General features: G+C 46.6%; 1 protein-coding gene across 1 annotated transcript in view; it reads left to right on the plus strand.

The window, feature by feature from the left end:
- Positions 1–3,538: 3,538 nt before the first annotated feature.
- dok4 (docking protein 4) overlaps positions 3,539–20,801 on the plus strand; it is a 52,502-nt gene continuing 35,239 nt past the window's right edge. The window contains exon 1 of the mRNA XM_080885501.1: positions 3,539–3,787. The gene's annotated coding sequence lies outside the window, so the exon portion shown is untranslated. The remainder of the gene's footprint in view (positions 3,788–20,801) is intronic.

The following is a 20,801-nucleotide window of genomic DNA, read 5'->3' on the forward strand; positions in this document are numbered from 1 at the left end:
GTCTCATACGCCTCACTGTATCAGTGCTATTACAGCCTTATCAGCTCAGTGGCACCAAACCCCACACACACACACACACACACATGCACACACACACATGCACACACACACACACACAGTCACAGTCACAGTTATACTTGACTGTATATAAAAGATGGACATAGTCACAGGTTCTGGGAAGTCGAAGGTTTAACCGGAGCAGATGCCATGTTGGTTTTTGGAGCCAGGAGTGGCCAAAGTTCTATCCTATCCTATATTTGAATGAGAGGGAGGAGTGCTAAGCTATGCTAGCCACATGTGCTCAGGATTGTCGAATCATATCCCAAAACGCCAAAGCTGGAGCTCCGCCTCCTTGGAAGGTCTGTTAGTACAGTGACTTCACAGCAGCCATATTATTGGTCACGTGATGTCATTAAAATGCTCCAAAAGGCTCCAACAGCACAAACACAGTGCAGAGGTCCAGTTCAGGGGAAGCTAGCAGACAGCTAGCAGCTACAACCGCCTGTGTCACCATCCACCTGTCAGTCAGAGAGGCCACGCCCCCAATAATGCAAGCTTTAAGCCTTAATACAATTTAAACAGGTTAGATATAAGAAGCCTCTGCTGGATGTCAGAGGAACTGCAGCTTTTTGAGGGGCCTTTAATTTCTCAGACCTGGCAGCTGCTGCTTTATGTGTGTGTGTGTGTGTGTGTGTGTGTGTGTGTGTGTGTGTGTGTGTGTGTGTGTGTGTGTGTGTGTGTGTGGGCAGCAGACAGAGTGAGTCTGTCATCCCTATACAGTCTATCAAATACCAGGAAACACACACACAATCCCGTTCAGCTATCTTAATGAGACATAATGGTTTCCCTAGCCCCTTACCCTAACCATTAAAAATGAATGCCTAACCCTGACCCTAAACCTAACCAAAACCTAATTGTAACCCTGACACTAAAACCACATTTTGAGCCTCAAAAATGCTTCAAACTTGTGAGGACCGGTGAGTGTGTCCTCACAAGTGACTGTTGGTTCTCACAAGTATAGTAGAATGCAGCTTTCGGTCCTCACAAAGATAGCTAGACAGGAACACATACACACAAACTCTATATCTGGCCGAAGAAGGTTTGTTATTAACCAAACCGTAACACTTATAATAGAGCATCTCTATCTTTTTGACCAGGCGAGCTTGAAGCCTTCAGGATTTTGTGTTTTAAAAAATTTCTCCGTTTTTTTTCAAGATCAATTGGATTATTTTTTCATTAGTAATTCCTCACACATGCAATAAAACAATTTAATTATCACGTCAATATAATGTAAGTTATTATACTTGATTATTTTTTTAAAATAATTGTTTAAAGGTCCACCAGCTAAAAGAAGAATTAGGGATGCTGCGCAGTAGATTACATGGCCCCGTCCCAACTTTTAGAAACACGTTGCTGTCAAATTCAAAAAGAGCTCTTACTAAAATGGTACATTTACTCAGTTTAAACATTTGATATGTTTTCTGTGATTTATGTGAATACATTTAGTGTTTATGAGATTTTGGAATCATTACAATCTGTTTTGAAATGATGTGATGTAATGTTTCTGTTTGTCCAATTAACTTTTGCACTTCTTCTCTGTTTGTTGGTTTTTAAAACTGAGCAACAAGAAAATTATGAGACATAATTTAAATATTTTTGCAGTCATGAGTAAAAAAACTGCATTCACGGTGTCATTAATAAAAACATAATGAGTCAAGATGTTGAAAGGCTCTCAGGAGGGGACGAAACTAAGCTAACCCAGATACACGAGGACTGAGCAGGCCGGTTAGCAGCATTTCTCAGCTGTAAGGAGGCCTGTCTGGAACAAGAAAGTGATGTATGAGTTTTCAAAGAGACAACTACCGCAATCCCACAGAGGCTGAGGCACTGGAGGCTGAACCGCAGGAGCATCAGTCAGCAAAACCGTCAAGCTGTCCGAGCAATCAAATCCTTCTTCATTAAAAGTTCATGTTATTTTGTCCACCTCCCGCCGGCCGCTAAAGCTTCCCTCTCTGGTGTTTTGCAGAAGATGAAACCTTGATGGTGACAGGTCTGAGCTGTTGAGCGCACGGCAGGTGTGGACACTTTCAACCCCACCGAGCATCGAATCACCAGCCTGCATTTTTCACTCAGGCTCTCAACTGATTGGCTGGCTAATTGACTGGCTGTCAGTGTGACTGATGGCACCGCGGCTCAAATCCAACATATCCAAGGTAACGCACTGATGCGACACCTGAAACCCCCCAATCAGCATTTCTCAGCGCACAGAGTGAGCAGGAGAGCACCTGGTTCATCTATCATTCTGATAGTGAGGCTCGGCTCCCGAGTTGCACTGTTGACACGCTCCAACCGTCCATCAGTGAAACTGTGCCGCTTCCCAAAGGCTGGTGTTAGTGCCTGACCTCCATAACTGCTGTTAATAGGTCGGTTCACTGTAACTGTCAGGTGTATATTAAAATGTGTCAGAACAAGTGGAAACTTGAATAGATGACGAGTTAAGACTGGGAAGTTTAATAGCAAACATCGTCAATCAGATTCATTTCTGCTGTGCTACAGCCTGGCAGCGCATCCAGCTGATGCCACAGACGCAGGTAAGTCACCGCAGCACCCCACCCGTGCACATCGTTTCCACCTCACCCGTGCCCTGCGCTCATGATCAAGGTCAAGTGGCTTTATTGTCATTCCAACCATGTGCAGTGGTACAGTACACGGTAAAATGAGACAACGTTCCTCCAAGACCAATCAACATGGGACTACATAAAGTGCAATGTGCAAAGATGTCACATCTGCCTATCCCAGCTGTCTTAGGGTGAGAGGCAGGGTACACCCTGGAGAGGTCACCAGTCTGTCGCAGGGCTAACACAGACAGACAACCATTCGCACTCACACCTACGGGCATTTTGGAATTTCCACATTAACCACATAACTGCATGTCTTTGGACTGTGGGAGGAAGCCGGAGTACCCAGAGAGAACTACATCAGAAAATAAAGGATTACATCTGGATTTGTATATAGAAACACATCTTTATTCTCACAGATGTTCCTGTACACTATGCCGGCCACTTGGTTATGGCGTTCCATGTATGCCCTGCCTGCTAGCATCTTGCACCCTGCTGTTATGTGCTGGATTGTCTCTGGGGCATCTTTACACAGCCTGCACCTGGGGTCTTACCTGGTGTGATAGACCCCAGCCTCTATGGCTCTTGTGCTGCCATGATTAGTGCCTCTGTGCTGTCTTTCAGTCCAGCTTTGTGCAGTCATAGATTTGATCAATTTATCTAATGTATGTGTGAGTGAGGCGTGGTGTAATTAATGAAGGCCAGCGGGTCTTAATACATTTCTACATCTTCACAGCAGATCAAATATTTTGTGTGGATGAAACATAAAATCAAGACTTTCCTCTGAGCTGTTCTGTTGTGTCTGATGCTGGAAATCAGCGTGGCTTTTTTGCCTGAGCCTTTTTGGGGGTGTTACGGTAGGAGGCGGGTCCTGCTGGAGCGTGGCTGGCTGGGCGTGTTTAGTGTGTGCGAGACAGAGAGCGTGTATGTGTGTGTGCCCTGTCGGGCTCCTCTCTCCTCCTGCACGGCTCAGCTCAGCTCGGCTCAGCTCGGCCGGGAGGAACGGCGCACACAGGCGCGCGCACACGGACGCTGATCCGCACACAAACCGAACCGCCCGCGCGCGGATCCGCTGGATTTACCGGCTGCAGGGAGGAGGCTGAGAGAGCACCGGGAGCCGTCCGAGCACCGGGAGGGACCCCGCCCGGACAGCCGCAGCTGTCAGCCAGGTAACGGAGACTGCAGATGTGCGCGCGCGCATGTGTGGCAGAGTTTGCGGTGACGGCGATGTCCCGTCCGGTTCCGCCAGCCCGGTCTCCTTTGTTAGGTCACAGCGTCGCGTTCATTTCACGCTCCGTGTTTTTGTCTGTTTCTGTGTTTCCTCGTAAAAACACGATTTCAATAAACCGACGAACCATTTACAGAAAAGTGTTCGGAGAGCACGTTCAGCCATGTCAGTGGGTTTGTGTCACCTGTGCGGCGTGGACACCTGACATCTGCGCTCTCACTATAGTCGTGATATTTATTTGACTTCGTGGGCATTTCTTCTCTTATCTTCCAGTTTTGGGGGTTTTTCTTATATCCAGTGATTCAGGAGGTCGAGCAGGTCCGAAGGTTGGTGGTTCAATTCCTGGCAGCTCCAGTGTGCATGACAAAGTATCCTTGGCAAGATACTAACCCAAGCTGCTGTCTGCGCGTCCATCACTGAGACAGAAGTGCGCGTGTGCGCCGTGGGGGCTCAGGTAGAGGAGAAAAGCGCTCATCTGAAAAACATTCATGAGATTTGATCTACAGTTTTACTCATTGGACACCTTAAAAGAAAGAAATCTCTTTTCTTTTGGGACATTTTTCCCGCGTGGGGCTCTTTTGTTGAATCACATTATATTTTGTTCCACTACTTTATGAAGCTGGTATCTATTTTCTAGGTTGTTTTTAATGTCTTGTCTACATTTGAGACACATAAATTATATCTTACTGTAATTTCATAACTTTCTGAAATATTAATAAAGAAAATAATCATGTTGCATCCTGTCAAAGAACCCCTCTGCTGGCTTCCTTCTTTGAGCCAGTCCTGCAGAGGTGCCGTCAGTTACACTCAAACACCTAACGCTGATCTCCTTGATGTGTGGTGGTCAGGTGGAGGTGTGGACCTCATCCTCCTGGAGGAAGTGATGCCCCGTAGGTCCTCCTCCCTCAGTGAGAAATGCGTGTGATGCAGAAAGAGTTTATGTGTTTGTCTCTCAATAAAATCCCTAACTGTGGATTTGGTCCACAGCCGAGCCGCCTCGTTTGGTGGATGGTGTGACTCCATGGTTGTGCAGCCTAATCCTGATCCTGCTGAAAAGTATCACAGGGTGATGTTTTCTCCTGGGACCGCTCCCCGCCTGATAATGGAGCCTCTGCTTCAGAGCTGCTAATGAACCGCGGCTCTCTGTTATCTCAGCAGCCATAAAGTGATGCTGGTAGTGAGTCTGATAATACAGGGGACCGATGGGGAGGGACGGGAGGGTTTCCAATGAGAGTCTTTCACGCTGTTACTGCTGGAACATCACGGCAGTGGGCAAAATAGCATAGGATGGCATTATGGGAAGAAGGCAAGCTGGCAGAGGCAGTGTGACAGTTTGGGGGATCTTCTGCTGGGAAACCATCTACATGTGACTCTGACACGTCCCACCAACAACAGCACTGTTGCAGACCGTGTGCACCCTTTCATGGAAACGGCGCTCCCCGATGGCTGTGGTCTCTTTCAGCAGGACGATGCACTAATGCACAGAAACGGTTCAGGAGCAGTTTGAGGAGCACAACAACCACTTTGAGGTGTTGCCTTGGCCTCCAGATTCCCCAGATCTCGGTCCAGTGGAGCATCTGTGGGATGTGCTGGACACACAGTCTGATCCACGGAGGCCCACCTCACAGCTTACAGGACTGACAGGACCTGCTGCTGACACGTTGGTGCAGATACCACAGCGCGCCTTCAGGGGTCGAACGGAGGCCACGCCTCGAAGGTTAATGTTATGTCTGATTGGTGTAGGAATCAGTCCATTTCCCATTTGAGCAGACTTCTATCAGCCATCATCTGAAAATAATTTCACATTTTAGCATTGACGTAAATGTGTCTGGTAGATGGCACAGGAAGTCCAAACCTGACCTGATACAATCAGAGATAAGTTAAACTGACACTGAGGTTAATATTGCACACAGGTGAATTTCAGCAGGTCTTTGTGCCTCCAATTAATCGGCCTTCATAATTTCATGAGCTGTGTTATTGGGACCTGTTGTCAGCTCTTCATCTCCAACACGAAGCTGGGTCAAATCCATAGATTTATGTCCCTACAACATGAGTAATTGTCAGAGAGCAGACCTCCTGTGCTGATGGATCAGGTGTGCTGTGTGTAATTTACAGCTCTAATGGTGCAAACACGCAGCAAAGGTGAAGGCGTCTCGTTAGTTTGACAGATCTACGACTCACACAGCAGCCGGCAATCAATCCCGAACGCACTCTTTTATACGTTTCTGTGTGTGTGTGTGCACACGTGTGCGCATGCAGGGCTGCATATGCTCATGCATATTCAAATCTCAATTTGGGTCTGTGTCAATCATGCCTGTGTGTGTGTGTGTGTGTGTGTGTGTGTGCACCGTGTTTACATCTTTGTGGGGACCAATAATTGAAAGTTTCCCATACTTGTGGGGACCAACAGCTCTTATGGGGACAAAATCCTGGTCCCCACGAGTTTGAAGAGATTTTTGAGGCTATAAATGTGGTTTTAGTGTCAGGGCTACAGTTGGGCTATGGTTAGGGTCAGGGTAAACGGGAAAGCATTATGTCAATTAGATGTCCCCACTAAGATATGAAAACACGACTGTGTGTGTGAACATATATATTTATATATGTGTGTGTGCTTTCGTGTGCTTGTGTGTGTGCATACGTGTGTGTTTCTCAGTCTCTGGGTGAATGAGTAAGGGGATACACTGGGGAGCTGGAGGGAGGGAGGGAGTGAGGAGAAGCTGGAGGAAGATAAGGAGGAGGACTTCTCTCCGGTGTTTTTCCTGCTCTAATTTGCTCTGACAGCAGCTCCTCTGGCTCAGACTGAACGAGCCTTTACACTGAGGAGAGAGAGAGTGTGGAGTATTCCCACTGTCTCTCTAACAGGCTTTAATTGGTGATGCTACAGTAACTGTATAGAGCGGTGTACTTCTGTAGTTCCACTACAAACTTCCTGTTGTGTTTTCAGCTCTTGCTAATTATCCAATATCCCTGCTGCGGATTACAAATCAGCCGATACACGAGTTGAATAATTAGGGCAGCCGGAGCTCGTTGTTATTGTTACTGTGAATTAAAAGTGTTTTCACCACAAATATCCTGCTTCCTGTGCTACTCTGTAAAACAAATACTAGAGTGAAGGAAAAATCACTGCCAGCCAAGTGTGAAGCACCAGGGCTGAAAACGACGACATACCAGCACACTGTTCGGTTTAAAGAGATCATTTCCCCCTCATAACCGCTATGTGGTGTGTGTGTGTGTGTGTGTGGGGGGGGGTATTGTATGATTAGGGGTTTTAGAGGCAGGTGGGTGGTGACCTCAGATGTGGCACCGACATGGCAGGTAGCTGGTAACGTTGTAGCGTTGACCATTTTTAAATCAAACTGCCTTTTAAGATGGACGTTGTGACGCCCCGCCTGTATTAACGCCTGTATTAAGCAGGTAAATACCTGCCCCCCTGCTTTGGAGGTAATGTTGCTCACTTTTGCCTTCTCGGCTAAGGAGGAAGTGGTGATCATCCAAGACATTCAGACTTGTTGGTGAGGTTGGTGCTGTTAATGACCTGCATGGTGTGTGAATTTTAAAGTGATGGGAGTGGAGCCAGGGAGCCAAAGGCAGTGACGTGAAATAATAACGTTTGTGAGGTGAACGGAGATGTTGTTGTTTTTGGTGTTTGCAGCAGTGTAACAGCATAAATGAAACCTGACAGCCACATCCTTAAAAACACTCTGCTGGTGGAAGCGGTTTGCCTCGCTGCACAGCCCCGTGTGTCACCTGTCTGATGATACATTACAGGTGTGTGTTTGTCCTGCACGCTATCATTTCAGCTTATTACAGCCTTTTTCAGGTGCCGGCAGACTGATTATTAGGCTTCAGACGGCCCTCTGCTTTATGACGTCTGCCAGACTTGTGTTAGTACGCATGCACATTTGTGCACGTGCACATCGGCGTGCACGTGCACATAGGCGTGCTGTGGCTTTAGTCTGAAGCTGTTATCGCTCCACTATCTTCCATCAGAAATCTTGACTTTAGCACTTTGCACAGTGAGATGAGCACAAATACGTGTGTCCAGCAAACATTCTGAGTAACACTGGAATAACTAATGTTGACTAGAAGGAAGTTCGTGCAGAAGATGCTCGCTGTCCATTTCAAATGAACACGGTGGTGAAGGCCAGCCGTCTCTTCCAAAGCCAGGTGGACTTCTCGCTCTCACTCTTCAGACCAAGAAGTCACAGCATCAGGATGTTTTTCCTGTGGTTTAGCTTCTCCCAGAGTTGTTTTATTTTATTGTAATTAATAAAAGATCACATAAACAATTGTTTTCGAGCAGACCGGGAGGTTACACATCTGACAACTTATATTTTGGAGCTGTTCTTCAACTAGAACTCCCCCCTGTTCAGCATGGGGGGGTCATCCTTCTGTTGATGAGTCCAAACTGAAACCAAACAATGTTCTTACTTGTGAGAAATATGCAAAAAAAGTCATGAAAACCTGCAGACACGAACATCCTGAACACCGAGCTCCCTGCAGGTTTATAACATCAGTTGTTCGAACATTAACTTCAGTTTCCATTTTGGCTTCCAGCAATTATTAAATCAACATATTTGAGGGAAAAATCCAAATTTAGCTCGTTTTGGAATAATCGTCTTATTTTGGCCCTCAGCATCTCTTTGCTTTGCTCGTGGACATTGAGTCTGTCTGACTGCAAGCTTTTCACAGCCACAGATGTCGTGTTTAAACAAAGACTTATGATATTTGGTGTTTCTTCCCTCATTTTGCATGTGAAAGACATTTATGGTGCAGTGGAGTTTCAGCTGATGAGCAGCAGCACAGGTTTTGTTAGACATGGAGCAGCAGATGGATGATAGGAGGTGGAGGGTAACCGCTTAGGAGAGATGGAGGAGGTGAGGGAATAACAATGCTGTGACTGATAGCTGTGGGACGGGGGGTAGTATGTCATCGTGTAGCACCCTGTGGGTGCATATGTCAGCTGTCACAGCAGTGTGGTTACACCGTCCACCCGCTCTGCCTCTCTCCTCTGTCCACCCTGGAAAGTTTTCTCAGACTGATTTGTGCTCCGTGCTGTGGAGCCAAACGTCGCTGTGGCATCACGTTTGCTTTTAAAGGGATCTCAGCTGAAACCCTGATGTTAGATGACTCACACAGGGTTCCACATACTGACGAGAAACCTCGTGATGGTGCTCTGGAGTCTGGAGCTGATCGTGAACTGATCTCCAGACGGCACCAAGGTGAAACACAGAGTTCAGCCTGTTCAAGGTTTGATTGTTGCCGTGATGGGGTTTCGAGTTCACACGAGGTTCATTTCAAACAGTTTTGATCATGCTGATGAGTTTCAGTCTCTTGGTTTAGTCCTTTGATTATGTTATTATATATTATTAGGTATCCTCCTTTCTTTCTTTTTTTTACCTCTCAGCCCTGAAAGGCTGATTGGGTATTGTCCTCACGCCACCGTGCAGGCGGGTGGTGGCGTGGACACTGTGAGCACGATCCATCCATCCTCCTCTGTTAACCTGAAGATGGTGGCAGCAGGCTAAGCAGCGAGTCCAGATGTGCTTTTCCAGGCAAGGTTTTCCGCCTCCTGCAGGATCCCGAGACGCTCACAGGAAGTTCTGGGTCACAATGAGACCAAAGTTGTAATAATCGAGAATAATCCTTCAGAGATTTCCGTGTGGGGAGGTGTTCACCAAACCTCGAACCTCACATCCTCGTCCTCTCACCGCCTGCTTGATTTCTTTCTGTTTCCTCCTCAAATAAACGAGACGAGCGACTTAATTAAGTGAAAGCAGCGGTGCATTTGTAGAAGGGCTCACTATCAGCACAAGTGGAGCCGACAGAGCTCTCTGTGTTTTTACTGCAAAGGATTGTGGGTGCACTCAGCTTCTGGTTGACTGGCCTTGACGGAGAGAGGGAGAGAGGGTCTGTAATTAGTGCTCAAGGCCAAACTGACAGAGTGTCTCTCTCCCTCGCTCTCTCTGTCTGTCAGTGTCTCTCGCCCTCCAGTTGTGAGATGAGAGCTTCACTCCTCTCTCTCCTCCTCTTCCTCCCTTGCTTCTGCCGTGCAGCTAGTTTTTGTGCACGAAGCAGCTTCTTCTTCGTGTGTGTGTGTTGTGTTTTCTGTGCAGTGCAACTATACTCCATCTGTATGCTTACAAAATGTCGTGTTCCTGGTCTGTTGACCCAGCGTTTTAAGTTTCAGTTTGTTTGGATGTTGTTTATGTTTAAGTTCATTAGATTAGCGAAGTTCGTTTGGTTATTAGACTCCTTGTGTTTTCTTCCCCTGTATTTAAGTTTCCCTCACCCTTTGTGTTTCATGCTGCGTGTTTTATGTTATCAAGTTTGTATTGTCATGTCTGTCTCACGTTTCCTGTTTTATTTTGAAGGAGTCGTGTGTTCTTTGTTCATTGGATTTACTTTCACTTCCTGTCATTAGGCTCATGTCAGTCAGCTGTTCCTCCATGTGTTCCCACTTCCCCTAATCACCTCCTGTGTATTTAAGTCCTCTGTTTTCAGTGTGTCATTGTCAGCTCGTCTGTTGTCCTTTGTGTCCTGTTTCCAGGTTCTGGGCTCGAGGTATTTTTGTGTCCATGTTAGGGTTTGTGTTGTGGGTTTCTATGTTATCTTTGCTCTCCCAGTTTAGGTTTTTCTTTAGCTTCTCCTCTGTCTTTTGTTTTGTAATGTTTTCACCAGCCTTAATAAGCGGCTCGCTTTCTGTTAACAGTTAAGTTTTGTTTCATGGTGCCTGCGTTTTGGGTCCTTTTCATAATACACACAGTCGGCCTCTGCCAGACTGTGACACAACAGTGTGTCGTTTACAGAAATCATCACAGAAAGTGAGAGAAATTATTCCTCATCTTTCACCTGCATGCAGCTGCATTAGCTGCCTTGATTAGAGCATTAAATGGCTTTTTATCAGTAACAATCATGATTAATGCGCGTAAAAACGCACCTACCACTGGGCCAAAAGGTGAGCGTCACCCAGTCTGATAACACAACAGCTACAGCTGAGCTCCGGCTTATAAAAACAAGCTTTCTGAATGTGGTTAACGCCATAAAGATGATTTATTCAACCAGACAAACATCTTCACATCATGCGGTTTGTGCCTCAGCCGACCCGAACGCTGTGTCAAACTTTTACACAAGTTTAAAAACAGCTGATAAAGTAATGGGAGTGTTTGTAGCTCCAGGGGAGGACCGAGCTCAGAGCATTAAGGACACTTAACCCCAGATTTCCTCCATACGAGGAGTCCACGTCACAAAAAGGGACGAGAATAAAAATCTGGACCTGAGCTTTGAACTTTGAGTCTCCCACCACAGGATACCAACACATAACACAGTCATTCAGATCAACTGGACACAAGCAACAACAACACAAATGTCCTCGGTGCTCCGTAACCAGCATTCAGCCTCTTCTCTTCTTAATGCACTCTCCTCCACCTCTCTGTCTAAGGTGCAGGAGCAGGTAGGGAGTGCTGCGCCTTGGTCCCGGCGGCCAGTCCACCGCAGCTCCTGCACGTCTCCATCTCCAGTAAATGAGGTGACATCAGCCCGCTCAGCCTGCTAGTCGGAGGAGGAAGCTGCCTGCTAATCATTTGTGTGGCGTGATAACACCTGATAACAGCCACGTAATGGGCTGAGAACATTTAAACAGGTGGCTGTATCACAGGTGCGCCGCAGCGCCGGCCTTAGTGGTTAAAGGAGCCCAGCAGCTCCGACACACATTTCCATCTTTGTGAGATGCATTTTTAAAAAGTCACAAAGGTTTGGAAAGAGCCGTAAACATCAGACTGCAGCTGATCTCGGATCAGTGGAAACAGCTCATTGCTGCCTGAGTATCTGCAGACTTTCTGCCTGCCTTTACCGACATCCACGTAAATAAAGAAACAAGTTTGGCTTCATCTGCATGAACTCCAAGTCAACTGAAACCATCCTGTCAGCTGTCACTAAACGCAGGCGTTTGTATAAATTCAGCAGTGGATTTTATTCTTCTTTGAAGATGAAACAGGACTGATGCGCTCACATCTCGGGCTTCTCTTCTCCCTTTGGCTCATTAAGGCTGAGCGTATAAGGCGTGCGGTGTCGCTTATGTATTTCTGTCCTCGCCGTCAGAACTTTTAAACATGTCGTGTCCAAGGCGAGCCGAGCGGCGAGGCAAAGTTTCAAAGTTCAGCTGAATTCATATCTGCAGAAAAAGGTCACCTGGCGTGTTGTCAGCTCGTCTCCTGATTGTTCTGTCACATGAAGGCACTTTTTGTTCATCACACCTTTCATGTACTAGCTCGTCAACGCACCAGCTGTTCCTGCTTCCTCTCATTTGCTTCCCATTACAGAAGGTTGTTTGGTTCCAGCAGAAGATGTCCTCAGGTTGACTAACACAGCTGAACACATATGACAGGAAGCTTTCGCTTTAGTTTCTCCAGGACAGAAACTAAAGCTGCCCTTTGTCACAGATTCTGTTCATAAATTTTATGGAGAGGATTTCCAGAATTTCTAGGCGTAGTCAAGGTAGAAGGATCTCATCTTTGCAGATGATGTGGTTCTGTTGGTCAGGTGGTGTCCTTCAGCATGAGAAGCAGTGCCTCCATGTCTGAATCTATGGCCTTCAGCCAGTAATGGGTGGAGTGCCCAGTACCTCAGGGTCTTGTTCACAAGTGAGGAAATTGACAGATTCGGGCCATGGCTGCAATGATGCAGACGCTGCACCGGTCCATCGTGGTGAACAGAAGCCGAAGTGGAGCTACATCCTCTGCTGTGGATGGCTGGCCTCTCCTTAGGCACATGGTGAGGAGTTCAGTCATTTGGGAGGGCTCATAGCAGCCTCTCCAGCTGGGGTAGTTTGGGCATCTGACTAGGATGCCTCCTGGGTGAGCTATTCTGGGCATGCCCTCCTGGGAGGAGGCCCTGGGGCAGACCCAGGATTCAATGGAGTCTCTCAGCTGGTCTGGGAATGTTTCAGTCCTCCATCAGATAAGCAGGAGGGGGTGGCTGGTGAGAGGGAGGACTGGGTTCTCTGCTTGGGCTGGTGCCCCCGCGAGTGGGACCCGGATGGATGGATGGATGGATGGAGGTGGTTTTGTCTGTTTCATCAGTTTTACATCCTGACTGGTGTTTTTCTGCATCAGTCAGACTTTGATGTGTGCTAACATTTAAATGTATTTGATTGTAAAATCCAAAAGGATGCTTGAGTGAAAGAAGCAGGCATGAGCTGCTGGTTTGGGTCTTCTCATAGAACAGCTGACAGGAAGGAGAGAGCAGAATCACCCTCGTCCTTTGAGACGGACACAGAGGACAAAAAAGTCCTCGTGTGTTGTGAGTTTACTCATTTCATTCCTCAGAGAGCATCACTTTAAAGCAGGTCATCGTGTGTGTGCGTGTGCAGTGTTGGGACTAACGCGTTATTAAGTAACGCGTTACAGTAACTACGTTATTATTGTGGTAACGAGCACGGTAACTAGTTATTATGCCAAAATCAGGAACGCGTTAGTCGTTACTGGGATTTAGATAGGGTCGTTACTCGTTACTTCGTGTGGTGGCTATCGCGGAGCTTCCACAGATTCAGTAACATTAGCAAGTGGTGGAGGCCAGCAGGTGGATGAAGGAAAAGAGACCCGAGGCGGCCGCCGGTCCAAGTGTGAACTGAACTTCAGGTAAGAAGCTATGACCTGCAGTCTCTCTGGGTCAGATATGAACCAAGTTTAGGTGGAGTTTATTTTCGTTATGCTGACTTTTTCCGTACTGCGTGCTAGCTAGCATGACGGAGTTTCTATACAGCTGGGTGGTGCTATGTTACTGATGTTGAACTTTATTTTGTTCATAAGTTATTAGAGTTGCCAACCGTCCCGTCTGGTATTCAGAGAAAATATTACGCGTTTCTTATTGAGGTGAAAAGGAACAGTTTGTCCCGTAATTCAGCTACAATGAAAAAGGCACAAAGCTGGAGTTATTCTGTGTCTTTGCTGCACAGCTGCCTCTTCTTCTCTCATTCTCCCCCCTCCCTCTCCCGTTTCTACTTCAATCATGAAACTGATCAATGATCAGCTGATCGGCTTTTCTCTCTTGTTTATTTATCGCCCACTTTGCGCCGAAAGAGGAAACCAGCGGATGTCGCGCTAAACAACAGCAGCACATTTAAGCTTGATCAGCTGTTGTTAGAATTTATTTAATATTAATTTCTAGTATCAGCTGATGTTTGCTGGAGCCACAGCTGTAAAAGCTGCTGGTCATGATATGGTTTGGTTATCTGGTGAGAGGGAAACATGAAGATGAAACCAGGAGATGTCCTTACTGAATCATCAGAGCTGTGATGGAGAAACAGGTTTACCTTTTAGGTGACATGGATGAGTTGAAGTTATGAACTGTTTCTGAGACACAAATAACACCAGGATCCTTTTCTAAGTAGCTGACAGCTGGTAACTGTGCAGGGGCGGATCTAGCAAAGTGTTGCCAGGGGGGCATGTAGGGCATTAACAGGGAGAGGGGGGCACAAAGAAATACTTTTCTTTCTTATTCTCATTTAAAATGTCTAGCTTTTAAAAAATAATTATCTGAGTCTTACAACAAACGATTGATAGATTGATGCATATATACCATCAGAACAGTGTACATCACTGTCACAACAGTGTTTATTTTCATTCAAAGGCTTTATGATTTTTCCTATAATGGCGGCCAGTCTCTAGTCAAAACGCCCGGGATGATTTATTTGTCCCAGTCCAGCCCTGTATGCAGCTCATCTGCAGTCTGGTGTTGCCTACATCTTCCTATTCAGAAGGCAGAATTTCTGAGTTCTGAGTACAATCGAAAGCACCACGACTGCAGTTTTTGTGTTGGATGTAAAAGGCGCACATGACTCTGTGACGTAGGCTAGAATCATGGCAGCAGTCAATGACGGTCCAGGCGTGGGATTTCTCTCGTGGAAATATGCACGTTATCGTTTCCTTTCTATTGGTAGGTGGCACAGTGCACTGTGGCAAGTAAGCAAGCTAGAAGACTGCAAAGTTATGGAAGCAACACATTAACAAGAGAATTCTGAGTAAAACCAAAGTTACTTTCCCTAGTAACTAGTTACTTTGAAAGTAATGAGTAACTTGAAGTAACTGAGTTACTTTTGAGAGAAGTAACTAGTAATGTAACTAAGTTACTATTTTAAAGTAACTTACCCAACACTGTGTGTGTGTGTGTGTGTGTGTGTGTGTGTGTGTGTGTGTGTGTGTGTGTGTGTGTGTGGCAGACACTCCCTCCTCCCAGTGATGGATGGAAGGTTGCTGGCTGGCTGTCTTCGGTGTCAAACTGATTTCTGATTGGCTGGCGTTGTATCAGCCTGCATGTGACAGAACTCAGCTGATAATAAATCATTCTCTTTTTTTTTGATAGCGAGTGAACAGAGCAGCAGTGTGATGTATATTTCATCTGCACCTGAAATGAATCAATGTGAGCCAATGAGAGGGTGTTTATGAAATGATGCTTCACGTCTGAGACTTTTGATTTGAAAATGTCCTGATGTGATCTCTGATTACCTGTCGTGGGAGACGCACCTTTCCCTAGTGACCAAAGGTTGCTGGGGGGTCGTCAGCTGCTCTTGTTGACATGCGGGTGGATGTGACACAGGCAGCTGTAGCTGCTAGCTTCACCTGAGCTGGACCTCAGCATCGTGTTTGTGCTGTTGGAGCCTTTTGGAGCATTTTTAACGACATCATGTGACCAATAACATGGCTGCTGTGAGGTCACTGCACGAACAGACCGTTAAAGAAGGCGGAGCTCCAGTTTTACTCAGAGAAAAGCATCAGGCCACACCTCTTAATTCTGACTTTACGAACGTCTGTGGAGGAGTGAGTTGTTCTGAAGAGCTCACTGTACAACGAAGCTGTTTCAGGACCGCAGCAGCTCAGTCATGACCATGACTTGGTGTGTAACGGTCAACGACCGCGGAGCTCCGAGCCATCATCATCAGCACAGACTGTGAGCACCAGGAGCTTCAGCAGGTCTCAGTGCTTTGCTGCATGTAGTAGGTTCTCTACCAATCAGAACGTGTCCAAGTATCATTGGATAACTGAGCTGCACACAATGCATCACAGTATGTGAATGTTAGATGAGCTGCTTAGACGACTGAATGAATGAGACTCGTAGTCTAAAGCGCTTTGAGTAGGAAAGCACTACATAAGTGTAAGTAAGTCTATGATGTCTGATGTTGTGGTGGTTACACGCTGTCTCCATAGAACTGCAAAGATGAATGAAAGAGGGCAACGATGCTGCAGCTGTTCGCCCGTGCTCCTTTTTGTTGGCTCTGTCGTGTTTGTGTGGCTGAAGTGTGCGATCACCGTCGGTGCTGCTGAGTCACGGCCTGTCACACTCTGACAGCGGGGATGAGAGCGCCGGGTGTGGGCTGCGTGCTCGCGTTGGAGTCTCTGGGCGGTTATCCTGGCAGCGATCTGCTTCTGGTGGTTGTGTTTTGGAGCGAAGCAGTCGTTGATTATTACATTAATGCGGCGTGGACTCGCACAAACTGCGGTCGCAGCATAATCGAGTCGTTATTTTTCTGCACACGTGGTGCTGATGAGCCGATAAAGCAGCTGCTGCCCGAGTGTCTGAGTCTCTCCTGGAGCGTGACTGCAGATAAGGAAAGAATGGAAAGCAATGTTCAGACATTTGGGAAAATATGCATGTTTGTTTTTTTAAATCCTGCAGTCAGATCAGAAGATTCATAAGTGTCTCGTCTCTGTAACGGCACCTGTGCACATTGGTTTGGCACAAAGACTGAGGTGAAACTGTGAAGTTCCTGCGTATGATGACAGAAAGTGAGCGGCTGCGATCGCGTATTTGTAGGTTTCAGACTGTGAAACAGGCCAGACATGTGCGGTTTATTGAAATGCTTGAATTTATGCGTCCCTCACAGAGCCTCGGTTTGGGCCACGCGAGGCGTCACAGCGCGGGCATCAAACAGCCAGCTCGGAGCAGCCTGAACATCACGGTGGCAAAATGACGACCCTGTCGTTTTGTTGTTGTTTCTTTAAATCTCACATCGTGTTTCAACGGTTACTTTTCACAGAAGCAAATAAAAGCAAAGTGTTGTTGCAGATGTCGTTTGCCTGTGCTGTAGAGCTTCCTGCGGTGACACTGACGCACTTCAAAGTTGCACAGCACTCCGTATCTGTGCATTCAGAGTGATGACAGAACTTCTGATCTTCAGATTGGTGGCCGTCTCGCAGGTCTAGTTTGGCCACTATATCACCGTGACGACAGCAGCTAAAATCTGTCAAACACGAAACAAAACGAAGTGTGCCGAGCGCTCGGTTTGGGCTTCATGTTTAGAGATCAGTGGGATAATGTAGGTGAATTTCCATCGTCTTCAGTTCTTTAAGAACCACTGAAGATAAAATGTTCCTTTCAGTTTTTGCTCTAACAGATTTGTCTTGTGTTAAACTCTGCAGACATGCAGAATCATTTCAGTGCATTTGTCGCCATTATAACCCTTAAAAAAGCTTTATTGTTTGGATTCATCAGCATATCAGGGAGTCACAGGTGAGCATCAGCTGCAGCACGTAGGTTGGTGTTCATGTCTTTCAGTACTTCCAGAGTTGGACCACTCCTGCTCAGCTGAGACGTGATATGGTGAGCCCCGCTCCCACAGTGTCATCATTATCCCAGTTATGACAGCAAAACGATGTAATTAATAGACTATAAAATCATTGGAGCTCCTACCTGCATGGAGCTCCATTTTGCATTTGAAAGGGGAAATTCCACGTTGACGGTACCGAGCTGCAGAGAAGCCATCCATTCGTTTTCTGAGAGAGCTGAAGCAGGTTAGACGTTTGATTCCTTTCATGATGCTCTTGATAGAAAACTTCATTATCCAGCAGACGCCTGGAGAACGTGGAGGTCAACGTTAAAGGAAAACTACTTCAACTCCAGCCGTCCCTTCAGCGCCTGATGGTTTATAACCATTGATTTAGTCTCCTCGCCACTCTGCTAATTTATGAAGCCCTCATCTGGTGCCAATAAAGCAGCCAATGAGGTGAAGGGAAATAAAGAAAGCGGGAGAGTGTGACTGCTGGCCTCGTGTCAGAATCGATGTGGACGTCACTGATGATTCACGTGTTTTTGTTGTAGTGGAAACTCGTAAAAAGTGATGGAGAGACGGCAGCTTAACCACCAATTACAGCCTCTGATTGTCTTTGGTCCAGAACGGCGATGATGATCCGAACACGGACAGGTTAATCAGCCGTGTGTGTGCATGTGTGTGTGCGTGTGTGTGTGTGTGTGTGTGTGTGTGTGTGTGTGTGCGCGTGGTGCCTTTGGTCTGTATGTTGTGTAAAACAAACCTCTCCTTCGATCCTCCTCTCCACCTGTTTGTGTTTGACAGCAGGTGTCTAATATCTGTGGACAGCTCAGTGGTCCATCACAGCGCAGGCAGATGGTGTTCGCTGGCCAACACCCTCTTCCTCCATCCTTTTTTACTTCCTAGATTCCTTCTTTCCTTCCTTCCTCCATGCAGTCCGAATAAAGGCACGTCCCTCAGTAGCCTTGAACTTTGAAAGCCCTCATCAGACAGCAGCAGTTGCCAAGGAGTCAGTGCTACCCACTGTGACGTGTGTGTGTGTGTGTGTGTGTGTGTGTGTGTGTGTGTGTGTGTGTGTGTGTGTGTGTGTGTGTGTGTGTGTGTGTGGGGGTGGGTGTGTGTGTGGGTGGGTGTGCGTGTGTGTGTGTGTGTGCATGGATGTTTTGCAGCTCCTCTGATTGTGTTTTGATCTTCAGTTGTTTGTATTGTTTCATCATTCATGCTGTTTTTGAAGTCCTTTTCTATTTATGAAAAATAGTCGAATGTGATAAAGAGAATTATTTCAGTCAAGCACCTCTGAGGCTGAAAATGCAGCCACCACTGATGTAGGGACACCTGCAGTTCCTCAAATGCCCACTAGAGGCTCCAGCAGTGAGTCGGTCTCCATAGACTCCCATGTTAAAACTTTCCAGCAGAGTAAACATGTTTACAGCCTGATACACAAACTGATTGGTCTGTGGATCATGTCTCCCTTCACAACATCTGTACGGGGGAGGATGGTTTTAGACCTCTGGTAGGGCCGATGGATGATCAAGGTGGGGTTGTCATAGATACCAAACCTTGTTAGCTCTGCTTAATACTAAGGAACGATATTTGAGGTTTTAGCCATCAAAGTAACAAATAGGGTCAGCTGTTTCAGACCTGCTTTGGCCTCTAAGCATGATCTTAAATCCATTATAGATATTTTACTTAGAAATGATTTGAACTGGGACAGAATTTCAGCAACCTCAACATGTTTTAAAGACTCGTGCGACTCCTTAAACTTGGTGTAATTTATAAATTGTCCTTCAAGGTCAAGTTAGTGCTCAATGTGCAGTCACATGCGGTAATAAGCTGTTGTAGTTTTACATGAAACTTGAATGTTTTAAAGAGCAGGTGTGATGCTGCAGTGATTCCAGATGTTGAAGTGACCTTGGATCATTCATCCATTTCTAATAAACTCGGTCTTCAGCTGATTGAAGAACATTTAGAATCTAAATAAATGAAAGAACTTTAATGGTTAGAAAATCAAAATCAGGGTTTTGTCCTAAGAAAACTGAAATAAGCCACCAACAGGAAACAGCATTGTGTTGCCTTATTCACCTTATGTGTGTTTAATCCAAAGGTTCCAAAACAATCGTGTAAACTGAAGTTTATCTGTGCAGAAGGACGCTAACTAACTAAAGGAGTCCTGCAGGGTTTCAGGACGCATTTTATTTGCTTTAATAAAAAACAAAGTCTTGTTAGGAAGCTTTGGGAATAACTCCTCCCTCCTGAGTCTTGACTCAGTGCATCATGTATCTCATGTTTCAGAACAAGTGCAAAGTCTGCGGCTCATCTTTGCAGACTTGATTTGGTGAGCTTCTCCTCCACTGACAGTCTGGGAAAACAACAGTTTCCTGCTGTGTTCACTGAGTTTGTGTGGCTGCTACGTTGCCCAGGTCTCAGGTCTCAATTCTAGGATTTTAATTGGATGTTACTGGGGACTAATTAGCAGGTGTGTGTGTCTGCTTGCTGCTCCCATGCAGTCTGTGCACGCACACTGATAAATAAAGTTGGCTGACAGCTCGGCACTCCATCGTCCTTCCTGCTCAACTACCAGCATCAGCTGAAATGCTAAAGCTCAGGCTTTAAACTAGCTGTCGGCGTGTATATGAGTGTTTTCCATGTCCGTAAGCATGAGGACAATAAAGATGCACTTCGACCTGTTAGTCATTGAAAGTGTCCAGCGTGAAGGTTACGCCATCACAGCAGTGAACAAGACACAAAACCAATTTGCTGTTTAATTTTTACAGCGAATGAACGTGATGGAGGCGGATCACAGCCTGATGACCGAGGCCGCTGCTGCCAGAGAAACGGCACAAATGGAGCCGATGCCCGGGCGGTGCCGCTGCCGTGGGCCGGGCTGCAGCAAGTGAAGCTGAGTCTGCCCTCAGCTCCAGCTGTGCAGGTGCTCCGGCGGAGCCGTCGTCTCAGGCCTCGGCTCTCCGTTTGTTTGTAGCGACCAGCCAGCCTGCGTGTGTCATTTATAGAGACTGGTCGTTTAGCCTGGGAAGCCAAACTAACCAGGTTTTCTGTGCTGTGCAGTGCAGTTAGTGCACATGTGTCGAACTCCAGGCCTCGAGGGCCGGTGTCCTGCAGCTTTTAGATGTGTCCTTGATCCTACACAGCTGATTTAAATGGCTAAATGACCTCAACATGTCTTGAAGTTCTCCAGAGGCCTGGTAATTAGCTAATCATTTTATTCAGGTGTGTTGACCCAGGGTGAGATCTAAAACCTGCAGGACACCGGCCCTCGAGGCCTGGAGTCCGACACCCCTGAGTTAGTGTGAAACTGGCTTTGGATGTGTAATGCTCTCTGTGTGCACTGCAGGATGCTGTAAAATGACTGCTTAACTTCCAGGACTTCAGGGATGGAACCAGGCGAAACAGG

The sequence above is a fragment of the Rhamphochromis sp. 'chilingali' genome (genome assembly GCF_963969265.1).
Source record: "Rhamphochromis sp. 'chilingali' genome assembly, chromosome: 6".
Classification (NCBI taxonomy): domain Eukaryota; kingdom Metazoa; phylum Chordata; class Actinopteri; order Cichliformes; family Cichlidae; genus Rhamphochromis; species Rhamphochromis sp. 'chilingali'.